This window comes from Miscanthus floridulus, chromosome 7 (assembly GCF_019320115.1).
Source record: "Miscanthus floridulus cultivar M001 chromosome 7, ASM1932011v1, whole genome shotgun sequence".
In the NCBI taxonomy this organism is placed as follows: Eukaryota; Viridiplantae; Streptophyta; class Magnoliopsida; order Poales; family Poaceae; genus Miscanthus; species Miscanthus floridulus.
This window is the reverse complement of record NC_089586.1, coordinates 7,880,990-7,894,382: the sequence shown is the minus strand read 5'-3', so window position 1 is coordinate 7,894,382 and position 13,393 is coordinate 7,880,990. Positions and strand designations below refer to the sequence as shown.

The following is a 13,393-nucleotide window of genomic DNA, read 5'->3' as shown; positions in this document are numbered from 1 at the left end:
TTTACATGGTACCGCACACCACCACGAGGGCTTCGACAGGGCGCGACACAGCGCTAACCGGCCACAGCAGAGCCCGCGGCCACGACCACCGATGCCGTCCTCGACCATGAAGCCGACCACGACGTGCCCCTGCTTCGACACGGAACCACGACCGGAGCTGCGACCTCGACCTTATTGGCCTTGCTACCCTGCTACACCATGCTGGAGCGCCACCACTAGCCATGGCTGCGCCAAGCCTCAACCCCGTCTTGGCCACGGCAAGCATAAGCGCATACTGCAATGCCTCGTCATCACTGAATCCATGCCACCGCAACGCTGTGCTCTGTCTCCTCATTCGAGCCGTGGACGCGTACATGGTCGCCGTCCCGCAGCACCTCCCCGCTAATCCGTGCCTTGCCCGAACAGCCGGTGAGCCACCAACGCCTATAACCCTTGCCTTTCTTTTCCATGTTCTTTTCGTACTTGTTGACCTTGATCATCAATATCATTTATCTACACTGTTATTTGATCTATCAATATCCATTGCCTATACATGATCATGATCTTTATTTATTCTATGCCTGTGCCGTGCCTTCGTCGCCGGTCTATCTATCTTCTTGTGATTGCTATGGAGAAGTGCTACTCCACGTCGCGTCGTGTGTGGTCGGTTGTCGAGTCGTGGTTCGTTGTTGTGCCTTGTGGTCCTTCGTGGGTTGTTCGTGTGTCTTATGTGGACCGTGCCTTCGAGCCGGTTGGGAAACGTTGTGTTCGTCCATCTCGGTCGTGGGTTTACCCCGCCGTGGCCGTGGTGCCGAGCATAACTCGTTCCCTTGTGTTTCGTTGTCTTCGTAGTGCCATGATCGAAAGCTCCTACCTACGTCCCTAGGATGCAGTCACCATGGACTTGATATCGTTATCGATGCGGTTCTCATCCGCACCATTCGAGCCCTGTGAGACCTAATCTAGTGGGATATGAGATAGGGGACGACAATCGTGGTACCAGCGGGAGCCAACTCGTGTAGGTACAGCTTGTAGCCGCGAGTTCACCTCGCCATGACCATCGGGCTCTACCTCTCCTTCTCTCGTTCTTGTCCTAACCACCTCGTATGTTTGTACCACCTCTACCACGGCGTTCCTTCAGGTCTAGCGATGACAACCACATCACTACGAGCCACAGGAATAGCCTTGTGCCGTTTAGTTGCACGGTTGTGATGCCCTATGAGTTGGTTTGGGTTGTGGATCGTGCCTCTTTTCGTCCAACTTTCGTCCGTTCCATGACAAGATGGTCGAAGGAGTGCGGGTTCCATTCTTTCTTCTTCCTCTCTTGTTCTAAATCCCCGTCGATCTAGTAAGATGTGGATTGAGCTTTTGGCTTGTTTGGTGTTTGTTGCTCTTTAGATTCCACTTCCCCGATTCCCGTCGTTGCCATGGCGAGTGGATCAGAGGAAGGTGAATCTTGTGTTCCCCTCTTTTGGTTCTCTCGTGCTTAAGCTCTTGTATGCTTGTACCTTCTTCGACCGTAGCATTTCTGTGGTTCTTGCGGTGACAACCGCACCGCTAAGAACCCTAGGGATGTCTTAGTGCATTTAGTGCACCTAGGTCGTGGTACCCTACAAGTAACTTGGACACTCGTGTTCTTTGTGTGTTGCTCCCCTCCAATGCCTCATCTCTTGCCATGGCGTGTGTATTGGAAGTAGACCGCCTCTCCTCTCTCTTCTCTTCTCTCCCCGTTCCACCCTCTCTTGGTTCTCGTCAAGTATAATGGTGTACGGATTGAGAGAGAACGGAACTTCTCCTACTCGTAGTCCTTTTGGTTCTCGACAGTCTCCATGGCGCAAGAATCGAAGACCGCGAGCTGTGGTGTTTGCTTGGAATGAGCTAGGGCCTATGCCATTTCTATTTAAGTTGTACCGGTCGACACGATCGACCCGGGAAGTACTGGCTAGGCTAAGACCTAAGTTTGTGCTTAGCAAATCACCACTTGCATTTCTTTGGCCTAGGAATCGGACATCCGCCGAGAGGGCTAAGTCATTTCCCCTTTTTGTGTTCTTCTGGTGTAGTTCTTCTACGCCTTGTTGCCTCTCTTTCCGCAGTCTTTCTAGGTTTAGTGGTCTGATAGCTCTTTCGCTTGTCGCTGTTTCGAGGTAGTCGCGTCAAGTATAGCGATGATCGGATCGGGACCGTTAGAGGAAGGACATGCGGGTGGAGGAAGTACCATGGAGGAGTATGACTACAAGTGCACCGAGGATCTCAGAAAAGACCTTTAACAGGTGTCCCACGTCCCACCCAACCTCGTAGAACCTATTAGACATGCTACAATGTAGATGCTAGTGCTTTACTTTTATGCAAATGAACTGTGATAGGTTGCATGGTAGATTGCTTGTGAGCCATTACCTTGTCGCAACCTATTCCCCTGCACACCCGCTGTTAGGCTAGACGCTCGCATTCTACTTACTGCTTTACTTTCACTACGCATTATACCTGTGATGTGATGCTTGGTGAAGGGATAACATGAGTGGATAAGGCACGTGGTGCCGATAACTTGGTAAAACTGGATAATGAACTTGGGGAGATCTTGGCGTGCGTCTTGGGTGTGTGGTGAGGGTTGAGTCTATCGGATAGGATCCTACGACGAGTCTTTGGGGCAAGTCATGCCGGTGGGGTGCGACCTGGGCATCCCTCGTGGGAGGTACCTGTGGCGGGTGCATGTGAGAGCAGACGGGGTGTTGGTTATCCCCGGTGGAGGTGCCGTCGAGGCACGGGGTGTTGGTTATCCCCGGTGGAGGTGCCGTCGAGGCACGGGGTGTTGGTTATCCCCTTGAGAAGATATCCTGTCCGGTCCCCCTAAGGACTGGTATGTCTTGAGAACCGGAATCATAGGACCCTTCGTGCACACCACTCGCTCCTGATGGGCGGGAGACGATTACCCGACTGACTAGGGCGGTGCCACTACTACTAGGTTGGAAGGTGATAGTGTAGGGAGGTACGGGCATGGGGGCCCACACCCTCCCAAGACAGCGTAGTGACCCTGGGGGCCCGGTACTACATCTCACAGTCTCAGCATTTCGGTGGACTCCGGGGTGGCCCAGGGCTGAGTGGTAGGGTGGTACCGTACCGGTTGGGAGGCAGTCGGCATCAGCCTAGGCGGGGCACCGCCGATGATGGTGATCTTGTGGATTTCCAGGTGTACACGCTCTGCAGAGTCGATCAATCTATACGTATAGCCGCGTCCGCGGATATGGACATTCCTATGACCTACGCTTCACTTGACTAGCGAGAGGAGTCCTTTCTACCTTCCCCCTGGGTTTTGGTGTTGGATCCGGCTTTGGCCGTTGAGGCAAGGTACGAGTGGGAGTCGACCTTGCCGCCTAGAGAGTGAGAGTGTGGTGAGATGTGTGTGATGGGATGGGTGAACGTGTGGATGAGATGGGTTAAAACTTGATGAACTATTATTATAAAACCTTGTTGAACATGCATTGGGAAACCTACAGCCATATATAGGCTTTTTCATCTACCCTTGCATTCCACTTACCACAAAGCATACGCAAAAGCATAGGGTGGGAGACAGTGGCCAGTACAAATCGTACTGATAGATTTTGGACAGGTTTGGACGAAATCTACTAAGACCACGAGGACTTGGAATAGGAGTAGATGGTCTCGTGCCTACGCTCAAGTGTGGTTGAGAAGATGGAGTCTACGCCCGCTGACATTCTACGCCAACTCTGATGACTGCCGTAAAGGAGGAGCCTTCACCCGCTGATGCGCTACAACGACTCTGATGAAGATGTGTGTGCGTTTTCTCTAGATTAATCGATGTAATGGGTGTGCTAACCAGTGTTGTATAGCTTGTGTAAACTTGTAAATCTGCGATGTATGACTATGATATCAGCTGATAATTGATAATGAGATGGATTGCTTTCGTGATCTACTACATTATAAATCGTATCTGTGGATTTTCCCTTCGAGGAAAATCGAGATCGTTTCACCGGACGTGTCCAGAAAACACGCAGAGAACAAGTGAAAACCTCAAAATCACAGCCCATACCGGACGTGTCTGGTTTGAACTGGACAGCACAGAGCGACTTTGGGAGAAAAATGGAAAACCCTATCAAACGGTGTCCAAAAATTATGAAATTTGAAACAAAGCTTCTAGACACCTTGAGGTAGCTCTCCACCAAATTTCAGCTCCAAACTCGAAAGTTTGACCTACCGACCATGTCTGGAATTCACACCGGACATGTCCGGTATGTACGAGCAGATTTCCGGAAAAATCGATTCCAAGTCCGAAACTCTACCAAATCAAATCCAACTATGACCAAATTTTAACCAGGTGATCACAAGGTAGTTGGAGGGCTATCTATGAAAGATCATTGCCCAAAACTTGGTAGAACTCTGGGAAAATCAGATCACACAAAAAACACTGGTTTTTCCTCCCCGAAACTTGAATCGCCCCGATCTATGAACTCGTGAGGATTTAGATAAATTCCTTCGGTGAAAGGGATCAACTCATGTCCTAGTTCATCTCAAATCAAAAGGAACGAATCAAAATGCCTTCAAAACGAAGAATCGAAGCAAGAACGAAAAATGGGAAAAACAAGGACGTGAAGAACATGAGGAGCACAACTCACGATCTGAATCCCGGAGGACAATAGGAGGTTAGGGCCTCCATTCCCACTCAAATCATAGGATTCGATTACACCGAGTAGCTAGATCATCTGTAGACCTCTTGAGAAGAACCTAGGGGAGGGGGAAACCTAAGGAGAAGAAATGAAAATGGCAAGAGGTAAGGGTGATTGGGACACCCTCATCCTTATTTATCAGGGCTATTACACAGTCCCAAAAATAATTTTGAGCGAACCACCTAACCGAAGGGGTATTGTGGCCCAACTCTGGAATATGTTGATCCGATGGCCACGCGCCCTCCATGACTTAGCTTCGTCTCGACGCAAGCCTTGTGATGGCGCCACGTGCCGCCTCCGATTCCCGCCGGAACCGCCGCCCGGGATTTGAGGCCCAAACCCGAAAACCGTCCAACCGGTGGTTTTGAGGCCCAAACCATCAAACCGCCCACAAGTAGCGTACTCCATACGCATCCCCCACGCTTCGACACGTGTCACCTCGTTCTCGACCGCCCAGCCGCCAAGTCCTCCTGAGCCTCCGCTCGACTCGTCCGACCGCCGTCTTGACTCGGTCAACACGGTCACTCCTCCATGTACACTTGCGCTCGTCGATGTCCCTAGATATCAGCCATCACGGCTGATCACCCGGCCTCCTGGTCCCTCGGTCCAAGCCCAGCATCCATCCTTCACCGCTCCCGGTCCATCGCTACGGACCCGCATGACCTTCACCTTCGCCGTCAACCACCGCCTCCGAGCTCCACACCTGCACACCACAAGCCAAGAGACATGTTGCACAACCCAACTCACGCCACGGTTAGCTCACAAACTCAACCTGAAGTGCTAGCTCGTTGACAATCACTTATCACACAAAGAACCACAAAGGTACATATCAACCTTGTTCTCAAAGTTCCTAGTCATTGGCTGCAATACGCTTGCATATATATGTATACAGACAATAACTTGACAGCATCTACGACGTGTGCATCATTGCGTGGGAGCACAGGGGTCCTGCTAAACAATTCATGTTGTGGAGTAGGCTGCTGCCAAAAAGCCATACCCACCAAAGGCTTAAAAGAATATAGCATAGATTTCGATAGTGCATACAGTTCTTCCGTTTTAACTAGTTCGTGGTTCAGTCCATGCAGCTATGCTGCGCTAGTGGAAGCAGACACATTCAATTTCAGTAGTGATTACATAACTACTATGAGATTTAACACGACCTCCGAGGGGCAGCATCCCCAGGTGCTGGACTCGGCAATTGGAAATGTAACATGCGAGACGGCCAAAAAAAACAAGACCACCTATGCATGCCGTGCCAGAAACAGCGAATGTGTGGATTCAACAAATGGCCTCGGGTATCGATGCAATTGCTCAGAAGGTTATGAAGGGAACCCTTATATTCATGGTGGACCTGGTGGTTGCACTGGATATATATATATATATATATATATATATATATATATATATATATATATATATATATATATATATATATATATATATATATATATATATATATATATATATATATGAAAATTATTTTCTACTCCCAGGTAGTAGTTACTTCCATGTGTATATCTGTAGATTTAGGGCGTATATGGCCCAGCGAAGTATATGTAGATGGAGTATATCATCATACTAGACCATCTAGAGTACTATGTATGACAAGTATGTATGTATACTTAGAGTATATAGTTATACTTATTTTATATGCTACTGTCGTAGTATTATATAATATATTAAAAAATATAGGCTCTTTTGAAAAAAAATTCACATAGTAAAGATCTGAAGTATCTTAATATGAGTACGTCAACGTACTCAAACTGATAAATGAGTATCTATACATACGCAACGTGATTTATCGATCATGGGAGTAACTACTCCCGGGAGTATATAAATATAACCATATACTCTAAGTATACTTGCATACTTGACATAGATAGTACCATAGATGGTCTAGTATGATTATATACTCCATCTACATACACTTTGTCGGACCATATACGCCCTAAATATAGAGGTATACACATGGGAGTAACTACTCACTAGGAGTAGGAAATAATTTCCCTATATATATAATTTATCTTCAATCAGTCCATATATATAAATCTTGAATGCTGAGTTCAGTGATAATATATAAAAGACACGTGTTAGTTTAAAACCATTCATTCTTCAAATGAACTGATAAATGTATAAACTATTCCTTTTCTTTTGATTGAAAAAGAGATCGTGTTGACCGTCTTCAATTGTAAAATCAGTTAATATCCATTTCTAGGGGTCTGTACCTCCAATCATTTCATATTATGAGTTAATTCTAAGATATTCAATTTTGTTCGGTGTTGCTTTATCAATCACTCATGATGAAGTAATCCGTTAAGCTTTTTTTTTTCTATGTGTACTGCAGATGTGGATGAGTGCAATCAGAATCCAAACGTATGCAATGGTGCGACTTGCCAAAACAGAGAAGGAGGATACCGCTGTTCATGCCCTCTTGGCAGAAAGTTGGATAATAAGAACTCTTGCAACCCAGACATCAACTTTATCATAGGTAAATCACTACAAGTTTGCACGCTTGTTTAATTTTCTGTACAATGGCACAATTGTAAGTGAAACTAAAACAAATAGCGACTATTTTCACACAGCATCATGCAAATGTATTATACTTCACCACTATAGTTTAGGTAATAAGTAGACCTAATAATTAGCATTATCTAGAAGGGAAGTACACACCATCCATGTGCAAAGAGGCACAAAAGCATCAGTGCATGAACTCGCGACAAGCACATACATGCTGCTCCCTCAGTCCCATAATACATTGATATTCTAGGATTAAAAAATGCCAAAAAAAAAACTTGATGTCCTTTATCTTAAACACATCATTGGACCCACAACAATAATCAGTTACATTCATTTTAATGGCATGATTAGTGTAATTAGCACCACCTGAGAGGAAATAGGGGCCTGCATGCGTTTATGTATTCCTTTGAATGAGCACTACATATTCATTAATTAGTGAAATAGCATAACAACTTCAATAAATAGGGCATATAGGTAATTTGCACAAGGCCCTAATATGTCCTTAAAATCCTAAAATATAAGTATTCTGGGACAGAAGTAGTACAAGATATGCAATCATATTAGGTGTATGTATCCTGTATGGTGATATAATCTCTGGAAAGTTTAGAACAGAGCTGATGGAAAAAAATAAACCAGGGAGACTCGGTATATTAATTAATCCAGGACAGACACCAGAACATTGTGTATAATAACACATTTACCACATCCACATATACTATGCTTTTCATTAAGTGGGTTTAGTTAATTTAACAATGTATTTGATATCAATATGTGCAGGCATTTCCATTGGTTCCATTGTTCTAGTGATTATCATATTCTGCACACGTATAATTTGTGAAAGATAAAAGGTTACAAATGTCAAGAAACAATATTTCCAGCATCATGGAGGGCTCCTGTTATTTGAGAAAATGAAATTGGACCAGGGCCTTGCATTTACCATATTTACTGAAGCCGAACTAGAACAAGCAACAAATAAATTTGACAAAAGCGAAATTCTTGGGCGTGGAGGCCATGGCACTGTGTACAAGGGAGTAATTAAGGATATTCCAGTGGCGATAAAAAAATGTGCATTGATTGACGATAGGCACAAAAGGGAATTTGGCAAAGAAATGTTGATTCTTTCCCAAATCAATCACAAGAACATTGTTAAGCTATTGGGTTGTTGCCTTGAGGTGGAAGTCCCGATGCTAGTGTGTGAGTTCGTTCCAAATGGAACATTATTTGATCTCATTCATGGCACGAAACACACAATGCATATCCCTTTCAGTTCTCTCTTGAGGATTGCCAATGAGGCAGCTGAAGGACTAGCCTTTTTACATTCCTATGCAAATCCACATATTCGACATGGTGATGTGAAGAGCTCTAACATCCTTCTTGATGAGAATTACATGGCAAAGGTGTCAGATTTTGGTGCCTCCATACTAGCACCAACTGATGAAGCCCAATTTGTGACAATGGCTCAAGGAACATGTGGTTATCTGGATCCTGAATATATGCAAACATGCTGGTTAACAGATAAGAGCGATGTTTGTAGCTTTGGTGTTGTTATTTTGGATATCCTTACCGGGCAGATGGCATTTAAACTCGTTGACCATGAGGTACAATGAAGCTTGTCGTCAAGTTTCTTATTGGCTATGTAGGAGAACAATCTTGATGCGATACTGGATAGTCGAATAAAAGGGCGTGAGAGCATCAAATTGCTCAGGGGACTCGCAGAGCTAGCTAAGCATTGCTTGGATATGTGTGGTGACAACAGGCCCTCCATGCAGGAGGTGTCCGAGGAGCTTTCTAGATTAAGAAAGCTTTCAAAACATCCTTGGATACAAGGAAGTACTGAGACTGAGAACCTTTTAGTTGGACAATCAACTGAATATTTTGAAATAGAACAAAGCACGGAATACCCAAGAAAAGATGAGGAAATGCCCATGACCCAAAGCAGTTCATACTTTTTTAGGTGAAAATAGAAATGCGACATGTTTAGACCTATGGTGCTACCCTAATGAATTATACTTGTAATACCGATAATGTTACATTTTGTAATTATAACTAGTGAGATTTGTTCTTGGTTTTAGATTACGTAGAAATAGTAGGCGAATTTGTTAGATAAAAGTAGAGAACTTATTGAAACAAATAGTGGAATTGGGCAACGCTCAGAAGAAGAAGGCCAAACCAGCTGCCAACAAGATGACCGCACCAACAGAGAGGCCACGGTGGTCTGATGCTCGAGACCGTGCAGCGTCTCAAGTCGACTCTACTTTATGTTTGTCGTGTTAGCATCCTTTGTTAAGTTCTTGTCGTCTAAGTTTTGATGGTGAAGACATCACTTTGTGTAATCTGTGTGGGGGTATTAACCCCTATACCCTTACGGCTAGGCTTGGGCCGGCCCGGATCAGGGGGTCTGGCCCGCTAGAAGACTACGCGCGGCCCGGCCAATCTGTTTGGAGTCCCGCGCAAGGAATCAAGGCAGATTTGGAGATCAAGCAAGATCCTGGTTGGTTAGAATAGGAATCCTTATCCGGCCATCTACGGCAATTGTAACTGGTTAGAATTAGTTTCCAGATCTGTAACCCTGCCCCCCAGACTATATAAGGCGGGCAGGGGACCCTCTCAAAAACATCTCTCATTGACATACAGCAATACAATCAGACGCAGGACGTAGGTATTACGCCCTCACGGCGGCTGAACCTGGATAAAGCCTCGTGTCTGTCTTGCGTCACCATCTTGTTTTGTAGCTTGCGCATCTGTCTGTCGATAAATCTACTACCTTGGGCATACCTCTAGGTAGACTGCCAACCATATTTTGTCGACAGTGGCGCGCCAGGTAGGGGGTGTGCGTACTGCTCTCCAGACGAACAAGATGGTCATCATCCCCGGTTCCATGGCTACGTCAAACGGCCTCACGTTCACCATCAGCCAGATCACCTGGACCACTGGCTCCGACGACTTCATCGCCATGACCACGGAGGAGGCACGGATTCAATCTGCGTCGACCACTGCTTCATCTGCATCGGCTACGGCTCCGACCACGGTGGATCTGGCTCCGGCTACGCCAGCATCATCTTCAGCCACGCCGACAACCCGTCGTCCACTTCCTCGCTACAAAGGGAGGCAGATCGACAACACCGACCTGCTCGACTCCATCGATCGGGTCGGCACCAATCTTGTCGAAACCCTAGCTCTGGTAAGTTCGATTTAAAGTCAACCTAATGAGCAGGTAACCACTACCCACAACAGATTTACTCGACCAGCTCGGGCCAGTCGTCCTGCATGACTCGGTACGGATCTCGTGGTCACATCTACTCCTGAAGGGCGCTCTGTTCGTCGCCGGCCAGCCCCCGCGACGGGTCTCCGGCTCTCCGAGTACGAAGCCTTGATGGAGAACTACCAGGCTCAGCCCTACGGCCTGCGCAACTTCGTCAACATGGTCCAGATTGAGGAGTATCAAGAAGGATCGGTCCACACAGTTCAAGAGGGTGGCTCAAGCTCCCCGTCCGGCATCGCATCTAATGCCTCCGTCCACACCGAGCTCTAGCATCATGGCAATGAAGGCGTTGAATACGATCTGGATATCCCAGACCACGCCCCGGGGTTCCCACGATTCCCATCCTTCCCACCAAGGCGAGGAGACTTGATCAATGTTGTCAGTAATGACGAACCACCGGCAGTTGGCGAAACAGAACAAGAAAGGCTGGCACGCGAAGCACGCAATATCGATCGGTTTAATCGCCGACAAGTCGAAACCGAGGCAGAAGAGGAGGCATGACGCATATGGGTCCAGCCACGCGACCTTAACAATGCCTTTGACAGGGTGGGGGACAAGTAGGTCTTCAGGACTCCAAGCGCCAACGTAGCTGTTGCTATGGCGACAATGCAACGACTACCTGACGGTTGCTATGGCCCAGACCGCAGAGATTATGAATCAAGCCCGGCTCCATCCGTCTTAGTCGAATCAAGCCACAGCTGCCAGTACTCAAGTCGCTCATAGCCACCCAACCAACATGGCTCGCGCAACAATGACCCATCAGACAACCGTCAAGGCAGAAATGGTGGTCATGATGGTGGTCGGGACGACAACCGCCGCAACTACCGGGACGACAACCACCGAGACAACCACGACAATCGCCGTGATAACCATGGTCACAGGGTTAACCAGGGTGGCAATCAGGGTCGCCGTGATGGCAATAACGATCTCTGCCATTCCCTCGGAGAACACGATCTACGCGATCGCATTAACCAAAGAGCCAACGATCGTGCATCCCACGAAAGCTATCGCCGTATGGAATATGATACTACCCACGCCCCTCCGGGTTTGAAGCAGTTTACTCCACACCTTCGCCAAGTCATATGGCCCAAGAACTTCAAGCTCGAAAAACTTCAGAAGTACGACGGCAAGGAGAACCCCGAATTATGGGTCATGCTCTACGAAACCGCGTGCAGATCAGCCATGGCTGATGAGCATGTCATGTCTAATTACTTCCCAGTCACCGTCGGCCATGCAGGCCACCAATGGCTGGTCAGCTTGTCGGTGAACTACTTTGATTCTTGGCAAGAGCTCAAGCAAGCATTCATCGACAACTTCATTGCTACTTGCGAGCAACCCGGCAACAAATATGATCTGCAGTGGATTCGAGATCGCAAAGATGAGCCACTGCACGAGTACGTCCGATGCTTCTCAGAGATGCGCATCAAGGTCCCGTCAATCTCCGACAACGAGGCAATCGAGGCTTTCATCACTGGTCTCCGCTTCCACGATGCCCTAAGGGACAAGCTCCTCCATAAGAGACCTGAATCAGTCATAGTGCTCTTAGCCACTGCTAAAAAATATGCAGATGCTGATGACGCTAAAAAGATAATCGTCGAAGAAGCAGCAAGGGTTCCACGCTTCGACCACCCCCCACACCGTGACGACTACCGCGACAATCATGGTCGGAATGACAATTTTGATCGCCGCAACCAGTGCAATGATTCCCGTGACCACCGTGACCAGCGTAATTAGCGGCGTAATCGCCGTGATGATTACAGGGGCAAGCGTGCTTGGGAAGATGACGGTGAAGTCAACATCGTTAAAAAAGGTGGCGGACGTTGCAATTATGAAGAAGACTACGCCAAAGCATTGAAAGGACCCTGCCAGCTCCACCCCAAGTCAAACCATACCATGGAGGATTGCCGTGTTCTCAAATCCATCTATACGCGCCAACAGGCTCCGGATAAATTCGACAATCCTAACGACGCAGGGGTGCAGTGTGACGAGGACAACGATGATGAAGATGCCGATCCCCGTCACAAGTACGTCAAGCCAACCGACCATGTCCATACCACCATTGGGGGCAGAGTGTCCATCGAGACCAAACAAGAGCGCAAGCTGCTCGCTCGCACCTGCCTGAACGTGGCCAATGCCGATAACCTCATCGCCGATCCGCGGCTCCCTCCTTGGTCTCACCGTGAGATCTCCTTCAGTAGAAAAGACCAATGGGTTGCAATACCTGAGCCAGGGCATTTTCCTCTGGTTCTCGATCCTTGTATCAACAAGGTTTAGTTCGATAGAGTGCTGATTGACAGCGGCAGTTCCATCGATATACTGTTCAAGAACAGTTTGCCGGCCCTGAAGATAACCTAGGCTAATCTCAAGCCATACAAGGCACAGTTTTGGGGTGTCCTCCCCGGACAGAGCTCCACACCTCTCGGGCAGATCACGCTACCTGTTCAATTTGGTACTCCAGACCACTTCCGCACTGACTACGTCAACTTCGTTGTTGCTGACTTCGAAGGCACCTACCATGCTATCCTTGGTCGACCAGCGCTCACCAAGTTCATGGCCATACCTCACTATAGGTATTTGATGCTCAAGATGCCTACTGAGAAGGGGGTTCTAACTCTTAGGGGCAACGTATACGCAGCTTACACCTGCGAGGAGGACAGCTTCAAAATAGCAGAGGCTCATGACCTCTCTATTCGCATGGCCAAGACCACGCTCGATGCCAAGAAGACCCCAGCCAATCACCTGGAGATTCCAGAGCTTGAGACCCCACGCAAGAACATCAAGTCCAAAGAGCACAAAGCGATCCAGCTGGTCGATGGCGATCCCAGCAAAATGTCCCTTATCGGGGCCAACCTGGATCCTAAATAGGAAGACGCGCTCGTTAGGTTCTTGAGAAGCAACATGAGTGTGTTCGCATGGAAACCCGCTGACATGCCCGGTGTACCTCAGAACTTGATCG

The 13,393-nt window shown here is 47.6% G+C and overlaps 1 pseudogene; it reads left to right on the top strand.

Moving 5' to 3' along the window:
* The first annotated feature begins 221 nt into the window (after positions 1–221).
* Positions 222–9,133, top strand: LOC136465001 (putative wall-associated receptor kinase-like 16; annotated as a pseudogene).
* The last annotated feature ends 4,260 nt before the right edge of the window (positions 9,134–13,393 follow it).